The sequence below is a fragment of the Triturus cristatus genome, chromosome 3_2, assembly GCF_964204655.1.
Source record: "Triturus cristatus chromosome 3_2, aTriCri1.1, whole genome shotgun sequence".
Taxonomy (NCBI): domain Eukaryota; kingdom Metazoa; phylum Chordata; class Amphibia; order Caudata; family Salamandridae; genus Triturus; species Triturus cristatus.
In genome coordinates, this window is record NC_140584.1 from 905,392,084 (window position 1) to 905,408,294 (window position 16,211).

Consider the following 16,211-nt stretch of genomic DNA (forward strand, 5'->3'; position numbering starts at 1 on the left):
TCACATTTCAAAAAAAGGTATTGCAAGGTGGATTGTAAAATGCATACAAATTTGCTACCACAAAGCAAAACGTACTTTTTCCATTCCCCCAAGGGCTCATTCCACACCCGTAAGATAGGGGCATCCATGGCATTTTTAGGAAACATTCCATTAGATGATATCTGCAAAGCAGCTACATGGTCTACACCGCACACATCCACAAAACATTGTGTAGATGTGCAAGTAAAACAACAAGCTAGTGTGGGCCAGGCTGTACTCAAAACACTATTTCCGACAACTGCAACAGATACTGGTGGTCACCGCTAAGGGAGAGAATTGCTATACACAGTGTGTAATCTGCAGCTCATATGCCTCGAACGGAAAATGCTACTTACCAGTATGCATCTCTTCTTGGCTTGTAGAGCTGCAGAGTCGCACACGCCCACCCACCTCCCCGGCTACCTTTATCTGTTCCAGTATTATCTAACTTAGATACACCATACATGGTCATCTTTTTCTGTTCTCACATAACTCCATCATTTCCCTTCATGGCGAAAAAGAAGATGAAGATGGAGTCGATGGCCATGCGCACTATAGTCCAGAGGAGGAGTCACCTATCTCGTGACTACAAAGACTTCTTCCAGGACAACAACAAAGTGTAATCATCCAGGCCCACCACCAGATGGCGACCTATGCACAGTGTGTGACTCTGCAGCTCTACATGCCAAGAACAGACGCATACTGGTAAGTAGCATTTTCCTTATGGTTTGAAAAGGCATCCAAGCATAGAACTCCATACCCTTGTCACAATGTGGCCAAACAAGCTGTTGTGTTTTGTCTGTAAACCATTCAACTCCCTGTATACTCAAGCATTCGTACTCATGTTAGACGCAATGTAAGAGAACCATTCTATGGCCTATCTTCCAGTTGGATGCTACATTACTACTTGTAATGTGCAGCATACACATTGATGGAAAAAATAAAATGACTTTTACTGGTCTCAACAAGAAGCAATAGAAAAGATGCCAATGCCAAACAGCTGTAGGTGAGCAGAGCTCTATACATAATGGCAGTAAAGCAGAAGGGGGTACACACGTGGATTCCTTTATGGAAAGATGGTATTTTAAGCAGTAGCACCCATATCCACAATGTTTAAAAGGAGAGTAATTTCCTGGTTTGTGGAATTTATCCCTGATAACTTTCAAAGACAGCTCAAGCATCTCTTACACACTAACCTATACTGACAAGGAAAGAATTTACACAAAATATTCAACCTTCACAGAAACATAATGCTGGAAAGACATAGATTCTTGCAACAAGTGCTACAACCCAGAACATCAGTGGGCGGTTTTTATCTCAGCCATGAAGTCATTAGCAGCCACATGTGATAACCGGGGTCTAAAAAATGGGATGACCAACTAATTGGAAAGACAAATGGCAAATAAAAATATAACTTTTTTAGCAACGGAGAAGCTAGAATTTGAAACCAGCTTCTATCACAGAGTATAGTGCATTTTAACGTGTATGAGAGAGAGCCTACATCACGTGGAGTATCTGCAATAAAATTCAAGTTATAACAGAACTGGGGAGCAAGACACTGGAAATACCATGGGGCCTATGCATCAACAATGCCATTTGCGATTCCTTATTAGCGAAAAATAAGGAATCGCTAATAAGGAATAGCAAAAGGCTATGCATGTAGGAATCGCTATTCAAATAGCGATTCCTTAATATTCCTCATTACCGAATCGGTAATACCGAATCGGTAATAAGGAATACCTACCCATTCATTCCTATGGGCTTGGAGGCCCATAGGAATGAATGTAAAGCCAGTCTGTATTAGCGATTCGGTATTACCGAATCGCTAATAGCGGGAGCACTTTCAAGGGTGCCAGGGTATCAAAAGGACACCCTGTTGCACCCCTGAAAATGATATGTGCACATATGTTGCACACACACATGCTCTAAGGGCATGTGTGTGCGCAACATGAAACTTTGAAAAATGCACAAAAGTGCATTTTTCAAAGTTTTTGCAAATTACCATGCAGTTCATCTTCATGGTAATTTGCTCCCCCTATTAGCGAAATCGCTAATTTTTTAACGTTGATGCATTGCATTTAAGGAATCTCACTTTGGGATTCCTTAAATGCAATCGCTATTTAAGGAATCGGTATTTAAGGAATCCCTATTTAAAGAATCGCTATTTAAGGATTCCTTAAATAGCGATTTCTGCTTTTGGGTTGATGCATTGGGATTGGGTATTTTTTACTTAATACCGGGAGCTATTACCGAATCGGTATTTTACCGACTGGATTTTGGGTTGATGCATGAGGCTGCATGTTTCCAGCATGGTCACAAATGTGTTCTAATTGCTGCAAAAGGGGCACTTTGGGTGTGCAAGTGTCAAACACAAGTTAGCGACTCATTGGGCGACAAGTGAAGAGAAAAATTACGTTTAGCTAATGCTTATGACAGATGAAAAAATTAATAGTATAATATAGTATAATATAAAAGTTTCCTGGGATTGACCTAAGACAATCCAAGATCACAATTTTTAGACATGTAGAAAGAATGTAGATCTAGAATTTGAGGCTGGTCTCCAGGTTGAAGTTGTTTGAAGACAGAGGATGTAGTATATTGTAGTATTATATTGTAGAGAAAGATAGTTCAGATTTGTTAGTGTACAGCGGGCAAGGGGAGAAAAGTGAGAAAAGTGACATTTAGCCGCAGATTCCTTAACTTGTGAATTCTCCGCAGGCGTCAGACTGGATCCGGAAAACCTTTTCTCAGCAGTACCTCTGTGCCCGGGGGACGGCGCTGCATGGCTCCATACGACTTTGACTCCGGATATGAAGACAGTGGAGCCATATAAGGCTCCTCCGACGCACTGACATCGGTTTCTTTTTTTCAGCTCTGCATGCGGATCCGAAGTAGCACATCTTTAGCCGTTTTTGGCTTGCTGTGATGAGCTTTTCTTGTTTGAACCAGTGTGTTAAAATATCTATGCCCTCTGGGTTTAAGTCCTGTGGGTCCTGTGCTTGCCAAATATAGGGTGCAATCCCACATTCTATCTTTATGTGGTGTTTGGGAGAGCACCACGACACCGACAAGGGTGACGCCTGTCAGCAGTTGAAGCGAAAAGCCCTGTGGGAGCGGTGTAGGACCCTTTTGCCGGCGAGATTGTCGCAGACCTCCAGTTCCTTGAGGCGTCGGTCAACCTCCTGATCCAGGGTTTGTTCCTGTGAGCACCGTTCTTCTCCCTGTGGTTAACGGCAGCGGTCCCAGTCTCCAGCTACCTCTCATGGTAAGCGGCTTTGTAAGAGATCGATGTCCCAGGCCTCTGTGGCTTCTTTGACTAGCGCGGTGGATCGTGGTAACTCTTCTGCTCTGGCATCGCTCCCGTGCCTCTCACCTTTTCTTGTAGGCGGAGCAACCGAAAACCAGATGCAGGAGTACTACAAGGCTCTCCATCTTGTCTTTGGGCCCTCGTCTCCTTGTGGAGTGCCTGCAGGCCCCAAGGAGGCCATAGGTGCAGTAACTGTGTCTTCGCCGAGGGGTTTTCCCCCGGTGGAAGTTCAAGTCTCGGACACAGAGGTGTCAGTGCACTATCCATCGGGACCTTCACTAGTGACGTTGGTCGACCCCGACGTGACGTCGGTTGCCCCACAGGTGCCTATTTCCACAGTGCCCGCGCCGCGCCAGCCGACCCCTGGTTATGGAGCTGTTTTGGTCTCCGATGGTTTCTGTGGATGTTTCACAGGATCAGTTGGAGGAAAGATGTGAGGGGATAGCTCCCTAGAAGCAGCCAATGCTTATGGCTCCTACTATGTTGGACAGCTGGTTTGCTGAGCTGAGTAAAGCCAGTGGGCTAGATTCATCCCTTGCTTGCTCTCTTTTATCGCCTCCTGGCCCTGCCTCGGAAGCGAGTCCTTCTTTGGCAGAAGTTTTGAAAAGAGTGGCTCATGTCTTACATCTCACTATACCTACAGTGGAGAAAGCTACAGACCCTCTTATTGTGGTCCTTCATCCTAGCCAGTCGGGGGTTAAACCAGCACTCTCCTTTTGTGAAATACTGTCTGATATTTTATTGGGTACATCGAGAAAACCTGAGTCAAGTGTACCAGTGGACCGCACTATTGCCCTAAAATCCCGCCCTGCCCCAGAGGACCCTGCTTGCCTTATCCGACAGCCCACCCACCGCAGCTTCGTAGTCCAAGCCATTACGGCGACCCCAGAAATGGATAACCTTTCCCAACCCCTGCTTGACAAAGTCCAGGAAGCATGATTTTTGCGAGAAACATATTTTTCCTCCACTAACATGTTATGCGTCCTAGGACATTTTCTCCATGTCTTGTGGGACTCCTTGGCACAGATTGTTCCCCAAGGCCAGCAAGGACGAGTTGACCCAGTCGATGTTCAATAGTTGCAAGGCGGTTAAGCTGCTCATCAGGTGTGGAATGGACTCCGCCAATTCCATTGGTCGAGCCATGGCGTTTGCTGTGGCATTGCACCGGCACGCCTGGCTTTGGGTGGCTGGATTTTCAGAAGCTGTCCAGACAGCCTTGCTTGACCTGCCATTTGATGGGGATCATCTTTTTGGTGTCCAAGCAGATGCGGCCTTACGTAGGTTTCGGGCTAGTCAGGGAGGGCCATACCTGTAGCTTGCCCCCGTCCCATTTTTCCCCCTTATTATAACGACGTGGTATGTGTGTTTGTGGCTTTGATCGCCAGATTAGTGTCTTTACCCTGGTCTCTGGTGCTGCTGGCGACCCTCCTGTTTTGAGACCCTGCAGAAGGCATTACTCTACTGGTGGGGTTCTTTGGGTGCGAATGTTATGTGCATCCCTTATCACACAATCCCTTTAGTATATTGTGATATGTGTGATATCGGCCACTTGGGCTTATTGCCCTTTTTTCTATACCTGGGCTGAGGCTTAGGAATTGTTATCCAGTCCAGTTGTTGCATTGGAAACCTTGTTTACTGGTTCAGTTCCTTTGGCAGCCTCTTATCCACCCCTTGGGTGTTCTATCACGTATCAATGGTACGCAGTTTTTGCTCTACTGTCTCTGGTAGTTGTCTCCTTCAATCCTTCAATTGTTACAGTTGCGACATGTTTTCTTGCCGTTTTTTTCCGTATTACCTCCGGTAGATTGTTTTTTCCCTTCAACTGTTTCCACCTAGTGGTCTTTGTCGCACACTCCATTGTTGCGCTATGCCAGCTGTCCTGGCTAGATGTAGGATTGGCAAGTTTCATGGAGACTTGTTGTCCCTAAGCTTGGGATTTGAAAGTGCCGCCTTGTGCCACTGGTGGTACAGGCCTCCCCAAGCCAGGGGCTTACATTCCTCTGATGTTGGGGACTAAATTCCTCTGATGTTGGGGAATATACGGCATACCCCAGGTATTGACCGTCTTCACCGCTGCGGACTCTCAGCAGGGTCAGCCTGGTTGGCATTTGATTGTAGAACTACATAGTTTTTCCTGTTTTCTTTCTGCCCTTCCCCATGGCCATTGTGTGACCTAGTATCCTTCCCTCACAGTTGTTGCATGACCTGTTGTCCTGGCTGACGGAAATTGTGTGATGTGGTCTCCTTGCCTCATGGCTGTTCGGTCCTTGTATGAACCTATGTTCTACATATATTTTATATTCCATTGTTGCCCGTTCAATAGGGATTGCTCCCTCATCTGTCTTGCGGTAGATTTTTCTTCTGTTCTGTTGGGTGATTCTGGAATACTTAAAAAATCTGTTACGTGATTCTGGTATACTCATTCATACCTTCTTCTTGTCTAGGTCTATTATTGGTATGCGCTTTTGGACAAGCACACTCTTTCATGTTTACCCTTTGGAGGTGCATGCCTGTGGAGATTCTTCTAGCAGGCAAGGTTGTATTGCGCTCTGGCCTCATTCTGTTTTTGGAGGGGTTTCCCCACCCCCTCTTTGTTCCCTCTTCTATGATTGTGGCTCGTGGCATTGTTGGTGTGCCTTGAGCATGCCGTGTATATCTGAAAGAGACTGTTAGTTATAGATTCCTTACCTTGGAATTACCCACAGGCGTTGAACTGGATTCAGAGAATTTTTTCCCACGTCGGGAGGTGGCGTAGGTCGACTCTGCGTCAGTCGCCGGCGTCATGGTCGCTGAGATGATGTCACAGTGCCTACATATACGCCGCCCCTGCGCTCTGACATCAGTTCTTGCTTTTTCTGCACCGGCCTAACGTAGATCCGGAGAGAGCTACCCCTTAGCCTATTTTTGGCTAAACGTTTTGCGGCTTTTGTCGACGACTCCTTTTCGAGTCATTCGACTCCTGGTGCACAAGGGATGTCCCTAAGTCGGACTTAAAGCCCTGCGACGCCGGTCACAAGGCGATGTTCGTGACAGACCTGCACCTCGTGTGGTCGACCACGAACTGAAATCATGCTCCGACTGCCGGGCCATGGCACAGAAGACTACACGGGAGTGGTCCTGGAAGTTGTTGGAGGTCTGGCGGTCAGCTTCGTGTCGCTCTGTTCAAGAGGAAGGTCCAAAGGCCACTCATGGAGCTCCCACTCCTCGTCGCATTCAAAGTCATCAGGTCTTCAGGTAAGTCAAAGCACAAGAAGAAGGCGAAGATGCACCAGCACTCTTCGCCTTCTTTCTGTCGGTCAGCTGACGCAACGCGGGACTCAGAGCGTTGTCGCTCCAAGGCACCGTCTTCGGCACCTGTTCCTTAGATGACTCCACGCTTCCTACCCTTTTCAGGAGCTGGAGCATTTCATTCCCAACTAAAAAGCTTCTACGAGGCCTTGCACCTTGTGTTTGGGCAGCCCAACTCTGCCAGCGCCTTCTGGCCCCACAAAGCCGTCGGGGCCCTGGGCCTCCGAGGCCAGCAGCTCCACCCCCGGAGGGTCCCCGCGGATCCAGGCCTGGTGCCTGCTGTGAACTCGGCCGGCGTCTGCTGCAGCCTCATCCCTGACACGGAGCCGGACCGATGTTGGTCGACTTTGGTACAGACGCCAGAGAGTACTTTTGTTCTCCTGTTCATCCCTGGTGTTCCCGATCGAAAAGAGGGTGGTGATGGGGATTGGGAGGAGTCGCTGGACCCTTTAGCTGACCAGCTAGAAGAACCAGACAGGTGAGAGGACCTGGGTGATGGCAGTGGTCTGTACACATCTCCAGACCTTGGTATGCTTTCTTCCCCTACCATGGCTATGGAGGAGGGAGCATCTTACGCTGTGGTGGTGCAAAAGGCGGCCGAGGTCTTGGGCCTTGAGCTCCCTTCAGCGGCAGTCAGGACTAATCTCCTGACAGAGGTGCTTCAGCCTGCAGCATCATCCTCTAATACCCCTTCTGCCCTTCAATGAAGCCCTCACCGATGTCCTCCTAGGCACCTGGTCCAAGCCCAGCACAAGGACTCCTGTAGAAAGGGCGATTACCCGCCGCCATCTCCCGGCCCCTTGCGACCCAGTTTTCCTCACCCAACACCCATCCCTCTAGAGCTTGGTGGTCCAAGCCTATACTTCTAAGGGTGCATTCCCTTGTTCACAGCCAGATAGGGAATTCAAGAAGCTGGATCACCTTGGTAAGCGTATTTTTTCTTTCTCCAGCCTAAAGCTGCAGTCTGTGAATACCGCATGCCTCTTGGGCCGATATTTCCACACAATATAGGATACGGTGACACAGGTGCTGCTTCAGTGCCCTGAGGAGGCCCGGGCCATTCTCTCCCAAGCAGTGGCGGATGGTAGCCAAATTCACAATACGATGTGGGCCGGATACCGCTGACTCACTGGGCAGAGCGATTGCTACGTCGGTAGCCCTTAGGCGCTATGCCTGGTTGAGGACATCTGGCTTTTCGGGGGATGTCCAGTCAACCTAGCTGTACATGCCCTTTGATGGACATTGTCTTTTTGGCGACAAAGCAGACTCAGCACTTGAGCGCTCTAAAGATTATCAGGCTACGGCCAGATCTTTGGGCCTTGCTGCGTCTTTTCCAACCTCTCCAGTCTGCTTTACGCCCCTTTCATGGCTACGGAAGGGGCACGCGGCCACGTCCGGCTCAGTCCAGCCACTGGTCCACGCAAGCTTCTCAGCCTCTGTGTGGCCCCGGACGTAGGATCCAGCGACCTCGGGGGTTCGAGAGCCAGCGGGCGAGCCAGTCCACCCTTTACCCCCCTGCTGCAGCCTCCAAACCTTCCTAGTCTGACGTTTTAGGGCCATCAATGGCCAGTGGGCAGCAGGATTCGCAATCACCTCCCCCACTGGCAATCCATCACGTCTTACAGGTGGTTTTTGCAAATAGTCTGACGTACTCCCTCCCCTTCTATACTACACCTCCCACTATGCCACGGTCTTTCGATCGCATGTAGGAGGATCATTTGACATTTCTCCACCAGGAAGTCTCAGCTCTCTTGACCAAGGGAGCTATCGAGAGGGTCCCTGTACCAGAAGTAGGTCGTGGTTGTTATTCCTGCTACTTTCTGATGCCCAAAAAGGACAAAGGCCTGTCTCCTATTCTACATCACCGGGTCCTCAACCACTTCCTCCGGTCTGCCCTCAAACCTGGAGACTGGATGGTGGACCTGGACTTGCAGGACACCAATATTCCTGTCCTGCCGGACAACAGACTCTCTATCTTCGGTTCATGGTAGGCCCCTGAGCATTTCCAGTTAACCGTGCTCTCCTTTGGCCTTACCAGTGCCCCTCGGATGTCCACAAAAGTGATGGCAGTGGTAGCAGCTCATCTATCCAATCAGTGGTTTCAGTCTTCCCCTATCTCAACGACTGGCTGTTTAAGGCGGGCTCGCTCCAGGCTGTTGTCTCCCACCTCCAGACTATGGCGGACCTCCTGAATTCACTGGGGTTCACTATAAACGTTCCAAAATCACACCCGAATCCCTCTTGGAGGCTTCCTTTCATTTGAAGCTGTTCTGGACACAATGCAGTTTCGGACCTATCGTCCCGAACAGCGAGTCTGGGATATTCAGGCTATGATACCGATGTTTTAGCCTCTATCCCAGATTTTGGTGAGAATGACCCTGAGGCTGCTGGGCCTCATGGCCTTATGCATCCTGCTGGTGGATCATGGCAGGTGGTACATGCGGGCTCTGCAGTGGGACCTGAAGTTCCAGTGGCGGCAGCATCATGGAAATATTTCCGACTACGTTCAGATTTCGGAGGGAACTGCACAATAGTTGCAGTGGTGGCTAACAAACCAAGCTTGGGTCAGAGGCAGTTCCCTCTGCCTTCCCCAACCAAATCTCACAGTGGTGACAGATGTGTCCCTCCTGGGATGGGGCGGCCAGCTGGGAGAGACGGAGATCAGAGGCATCTGGTCTCCGGGGGAGTCTGGGCTCCATATCACCTTGTTGGAGCTGCGGGCTATCTGCCTGGCTTTGAAAGCGTTCCTTCCCTCGCTTAAAGAGAAAGTGGTGTATGTGTTCACCGACAACACAACCGCTGCAACCAGCAGGGCGGGGTGGGGTCATGGACCCTGTGACAGGAGGCTCTTTGCCTCTGGACGTGGCTGGAAAATCAGGCATGGCCCTGGTGGTTTAAAACCTGGCAGGATCTCTGAACGCCATGGCATACAAACATAGCTGTCACTGCCTGGTGGATCACGAATGGCGTCTTCACTCGGAGGTGGTGCAAGGTCTCTTTCAGTGTTAGGGAGAGCATTGGTTAGATCTGTTCACCACTGAAGAGAACGCTCAATGTCAGCAGTTTTGTGTGTTGGAGTTTCCAAGGCGTTGCTTGCTCTGTGACGCTTTTCGCCACCAGTGGAGTTCCGAACTCCGGTACGCCTTTCCGCCTGTACCTCTTCTGCCCCGACTGCTGAAGAAAATCAAGTGTGACTGGGACCAAGTTATTCTCATGGTCACAGATTGGGCGAGAAGAGTATGGTACCCCGAGCTCCTGAGCATGGCCATCAATCCTCCGATGAGAGTGCCCCTTCGGGAGGATCTTCTGTTGCAGCAGCAGGGGAGGGTTCTTTACCCGAACCTTTCGAACCTCCACTTCCTTGTGTGTGGATTGAGCAGCAACAGATGACAGCTTTTGACCTTCCTCCCAAAGTCTGTGATGTCATCTTGGCAGCCAGTTGTCCCTCCACTAAAACAGTATACTCCTGTAGATGGAATACATTTGTGGCATGGTGGACATCAAAGGCTGTGGGATCCCCACTTTGCCCCTCTTTTGGAATCTGCTCTGGGCACTCTTAAAGGTTCACAACTGTCCTCTCGGGCTTCTTACTCTGAAAACTGCCTTTGTTGTTGCCATCACCTCTGCTCGCAGGGTGAGTGAAATTACGGTTCTATCTTCTGAACCCCCTTTCTTCTCTGTGCATCCGTACAAAGTCTGGACCCTAAACGTGCGCTGTCCTTCTACCTTGATCACACAAAAGTCTGGCTATGTAGGTGCCAAAAAAGGTTGGGCTGTTCAAGAAAGTACCACATCTCTTGATGGGTTGTCCTTTTGATGAATACAGGCCCCAGCTAGGCCCGCAGGACACAAGGGTTCGCTCTCCTGTAAAGGAATCTACAAGGAAGTTGGCACGGAAACTGCAAAGTACAAAGACAGAGTTTATTAACCCTTAAGGGTGGTCCTACAATCCACACAATACCCTTCAGTATTGCATAGAGTAGCACCAAGAACTTGCATACACGGTCCCCTTTTATACACAACAGAGGGGCTCATAAATGGGAGGATACGACATGAGACGAAGAATGTTACCTTTTATGGACATTTGCAATACAAGATCGATATGTGGGCGGAGCTGACATACTCCTTAAGCCCGCGAAAACATGGTCAAGCAAGGACTAACTGATAACAGATGTGGTCAAGTTTGGGCATGCGCCAGACGGACAAAGGAACTATTTATAGACTGTTACTAGGCAGATTACAAGAGCAACTAACACAAAGATAAGACTCTCCTCGTGTTGCACACGTGGAGACATGACAATACAAAATGGAGTCCAGACTTCAGTCAACATAACAAAAGAGACATGTGTAAGGCAGGAGAATTCATGTCTTTAGTAAATGCTTAATCACATCGAAGTTGCAATTTACAACAGACGACCCTTTCAGCATTTACTGAAGACATCCGGCTTGTTAGAATAATCATCATATATATCAATTATCATCATCTCTTCTACTTCCTTAGCTAAACGTTTCTGATAAGTGACATTGGCAATAGCTTTCTTATCGGGGATACAGAATGATACACATAAGGAACAGAGCAAGGGACCACATTGAACACAGATGCAACAAGAAAACAGAACTGCTATAATTATACAGAGACCAGTTAAAACCTTCCAACCCCAAGCAGTGATCAATGCCCAGAACCATCCAGAAAAGGACCAAGTGCCGTTTTCTGTATGGATTTCAGCTGCAATTTTATGCAACCTGTTAATTGCATTATAGACTGAAGGTGTGTGGTCAGGAATGAACACACAGCAACTGCTTCCGATAATTTTACAAGCTCCACCTCGATCAGCTAACATAACATCTAACACCATATGATTCTGCAATGCAACAATTCTGGTAATCTGTAATTCTTCCGTAAGATTCCCAAGAGCAGCAGCGGTTTGGTTTGTCACAGCCTCTACCACTCGTGTTAATCTTCGAACTTTCCTACTATTTAGGGCAGCTCCAACGAAGAAAAACAATCCTAAATTGAAGTCAATATACTGCTGCAAACTGGTGTCAGTCTGGTCCACGTCATCAATTGATAGAGTACGTTTATACCTATTTACAGTCACATTATTTAACAACTTTAAATCCTTATGATAGGATGCAGGTGCCAGAAATACAGGAGGTAAGAAAAATGATACATAACATACTCTGGACCAACCGGCTGGCAAACGGTAATAACCTTTATTTCCGCATACAAAGTACGTATTATGGGATGCTAAGAAGGTACTGTTATTCAACCCATCGATGTTTAATATGGTAATACAATCGCTAACACCAACAGGAATATAACCCACACTTTGGACACACAGGTCCGCTTGAGCCTGTGCCACTTGAATCACAAATTTGTCTTTTCCCACAGTGTCTCTGGTGTTCGTGAAAACATATGGAATCGATTCATTGTCTGGTCGATACTCTTCCCATTCCCAAATTGTCCCATTCGCTTGCGGATATCCATTTTTATCCTGATGACATTCTTTATTGAGTCTGAAGAGTAATCGTCCCACTGTGGGTTTCCGAGTGGCAAAAAGCAAAGTGTACCATGCTCTGCAAGAGCCATTATGAGAGAAAGGAAGAGGTATGAATGGCGTTCCTCCTTTCTTCTGATGAGCTGGCATCATACCACATATCCAACAGTTCGTAGCATTGGTGGCGACAGGGGTATGATGTAACATCTGGATGAAAGTGTTATTCAAATAGGACTGACGATGCTTCAATTCTTGATACGGAAGGGTATAGAAATAGTGCTCCGCAGGCACTGGAGTGGTCAACACAAGCAACTCTCGAACAGGAGTCACATCCTCCACAAACCATGTGGTTATCCCAACAATAGCTACTGTGAGCATAAAACCTGTTGCACAAAGGATCTTCTTTTTCTCCATGTCAGAATAGAGAATCAATATCTTCCTGAAACTAAACTCTTCCCCTTGGGCAGCGGTCGATTTCTTCACCAACGGGCCAAGACGGGTGTCGCTACACTAATGCAGGGCTGATCCCCCCCCCCCTTGCCTCACTGGCTCTCCGTTTCACTAACCCAAGGGCCGTTCTGACAACATGTCCCGATACTGAAGGATTCACTTTCTTGGCCTCAGATGATATCGCCTTCCTCCAGGAGTCGCGTGGTCCGGAAAGAGCTCCTCAGCGTCGTTCGATTCCACAGCACGGCCTTTCTCTGTGGTCAGAATCTCTCGTTGATCGGTCAATACAGCGGGCTCCACCAATCCGGGCGGTACTTTGCGGCAGTGCAGGGAATGGATCCAATTCTTTCTGTTGGAAACTCGCACAGCCGTCCTCGTTGCCAGTAAGACTTGCTCAGGGCCAACCCATCTCGGCTCCAGGCTGTTCGTCCTGTCAAAGATTTTCAGCATGACATAGTCTCCAGGCCGGAGACTATGCCTTCGCCGGTGGACCGATCAGGGAGCGCCTCCCGGACCTGTTGATGAATGGAAACCAAGTTATCCGTTAACTGTGCCAGATAATCATTCATCATTACACAAGGTACATCATACACAGTCTTAGGTTTTGGTGGACCCCAAATATTCATTGGACGTCCAAAGACAATCTCATACGGTGTAAGACCGATTCGAGAGTGCGGTACCGACCTAATTGACAACAATGCCAGCGGTAAAGCATCTGGCCAAGTCAAAGACGTTGAAGCTTGAATTTTAGCGATCTTGAGCTTCAGTGTACCATTATACTTCTCGACTAGTCCTGCAGATTGAGGGTGGAATACTGCGTGGAACTTCTGGGTGATGCCTAGACCCTTCAGAACATACTTTATAACATCCACTATAAAGTGGGGCCCGTTATCACTCCACAGAAGTCTACAAACGCCATATCGAGGGAAGAACTCCTTCAACAGCATCTTAGCGGTAGTCATTGCAGTATTGTCCTTCGTGGGGTATGCCTCAACCCATTTGCTAAAGGCACACACCACTACTAGAACATACTTCAAATTGTTACAACGCTCGAGCTGGATGTAATCCATCTGCAAAACCTCAAAGGGTGCAGTAGGTGTTACGAACCCTCCTGCTGGGGTCCGAGTACCCTTTCCTGGGTTGTACCTCAGGCAGATCATACAGGTCTGCACCACCCTCTTTGCCGTGCTAGCAATCTCTGGATGCTCCCAGACTTGGGTAAGCAATTTTACAATTGCGGAAGCTCCAACATGTGCTAGCCCATGTGCCATCTGAACCATAGGTTGCACAAAAGCCGTGGGTAATTTCCATCGATCCATCTGCTTATTTCTCCAGCAACCCTCATCATCCAATTCTCCCTCACTGGACCATTGCTCCCGTTCTTTGTCCGAAGCGGTCCTCTGTATTTCTCGCACTTCTTCCTTCGCATCATGCCATCTTTCTACTTGCGACTTCACTACATACATGGCAGTAGCACCAGGCTGCATCGCAGTCTCCCGCGCCACCCGGTCTGCTAACGCATTCCCTTCTCCAACTTTATCGACTACTTTCCTATGGGCGCTACATTTAACGATGGCAATTTTCTTCGGATATGTCAATGCAGTTAAAAGATTATGAACTAACTCCCCATGCATTATTTGTACTCCATGCGACGTTAAGAACCCTCTTTCATTCCAGAGCAGGCCGAAATCGTGCGCTACTCCGAAGGCATAGCGGCTATCTGTATAAACATTCACACACAATCCTGTACTGAGCTCACATGCTCGTGTTAATGCTATCAGTTCCGCTGCTTGGGCTGATTTCTGTGGTATGCGTGCTGTCTCCACTATTGTTTGCAATGTGGTAATCGCATACGCTGCTGAAGTCGTACCATCTGGTAGCTTCAGGCATGACCCATCCACCCACAGTTCTCCATCTACATCTGAAAAGGGCGTATCCTGGAGATCAATACGACCCTTTGTTTGTTCCTCGGTCACAAGGATACAATCATGTGCTTCTCGTGCCTCAGACCGAGTCTCGGGGTATGGCAACAATGTGGCAGGATTTAACGTCACGCACCTCTTCAACGTAATATGAGGAGCCAAAAGCGTCAGCTCATATCCCGTTAAACGGGCACTGGTCAAATGCTGCGTCTTTGTCTGATTAAGCAGGGCATCAACAGCATGGGGGACTAATACCAACAGCTTATGAGATAACACAATTCCCTCGCTCTGGCGTATTGACACAGCTGTTGCCGCGACCGAGCGAAAACAACCAGGCAATGCTCGGGCAACAGGATCAAGTACAGCCGAAAAATATGCACAAGGGCGCTGCTTGTCGCCGTGCATCTGCACTAAAACCGATAATGCACATCCATCTTTCTCATGCACATACAGCGAAAAAGGCTTGGTATAATCAGGAGTCCCTAACACTGGTGCTGAACAGAGGGCCTGTCGCAGTGTCTGAAAGGCAGTGTCACACTCATTCGTCCAAGGAAGCGGGATAGGTGTATCTTTTGTCAAAAGGGCTAACAATGGCTTGGCTATGTACGAAAACCCTAATATCCACTGCCTACAAAAAGAAACAAGACCCAAAAATGCGCGCACGTCCTTCTGCGTGGACGGCGTCGGTGTATCCAGAATCACTTGGACACGATCTGGTGTGAGTGCACGTCCCTCCTTAGACAAAAGGTGACCGAGATAAGTCACCTTTGGTCTACAGAATTGCAACTTTTTCCGAGAGACTTTGTGATTGTGGGATGCCAAAAAGGAAAGCAAAGACAACGTACTCGTTTCACACAACTCCGGAGTGTCAGCCGCCAGCAAGATGTCATCGACATATTGAATGAGGGCGACACCCTCGGGCAGAACAAAGGAGTCCAATTGTCTTTTCAAAGCTTGACTGTAGATACTAGGGCTTTCCGTATAGCCCTGAGGGATTCTACAAAATTGGTAAGACCTATTATTTAGAGTGAAACCAAAAAGGTATCGACTATCGGGATGAATAGGAATTGAAAAGAAAGCATTTTTCAAATCAATAACTGAAAACGTGGTCGCCGTAGGCGGGACCAAAGTAAGCAACGTCGTGATATCCGAAACCACTGGGTACTGAGGTATCACGATCTTGTTCACTTCTCTCAAGTCAATGATAAACCGATAGACTTTGGCATCCGTATCCTTTTTCAAAATGGGTAGAATCGGGCTATTACAAACGTTATAGGGAACTTCTTCCACTACTCCCACCTTAATCAAATCCTGCACAATCTGTATAAGAGCCTCTTCCCCCTCCTGTGAAATACGATACTGTGGAAGGCGTGGTAACACCGCCCCCTCCTGGACACTAATGTGAACAGGCGGAATCACCATCTGTCCCACATCAGTATCCGAGGTGGCCCATAGAGCACAAGGGAGGGTAGCTAGCACAGCATCTTCTGTAACCACACACATCCGTTCAGACAGGGGGTAATTGTCATTCAATATCACCCGCACTCCAGCAGGGGAACACCGGATCGTAGCTCTGAAGTGCTTCAGCATATCAAGGCCCATAATATTATCCGGCGTGTTCGGGGCTAACAAAAACGGACAGGGTGCAGAAAAGGAATTAACCTGAAATGTGAGGGGCTGCGAAAGAGGGCTTCGGGAGAGTGTACCATCAAACCCTACCGATGTAAC

The 16,211-nt window shown here is 48.2% G+C and overlaps 1 protein-coding gene across 2 annotated transcripts in view; it reads left to right on the forward strand.

Moving 5' to 3' along the window:
- Positions 1–16,211, forward strand: part of LOC146858426 (multidrug and toxin extrusion protein 2-like) — a 722,400-nt gene that overhangs the window by 509,907 nt on the left and 196,282 nt on the right. The gene's annotated exons all lie outside the window — the stretch shown is intronic.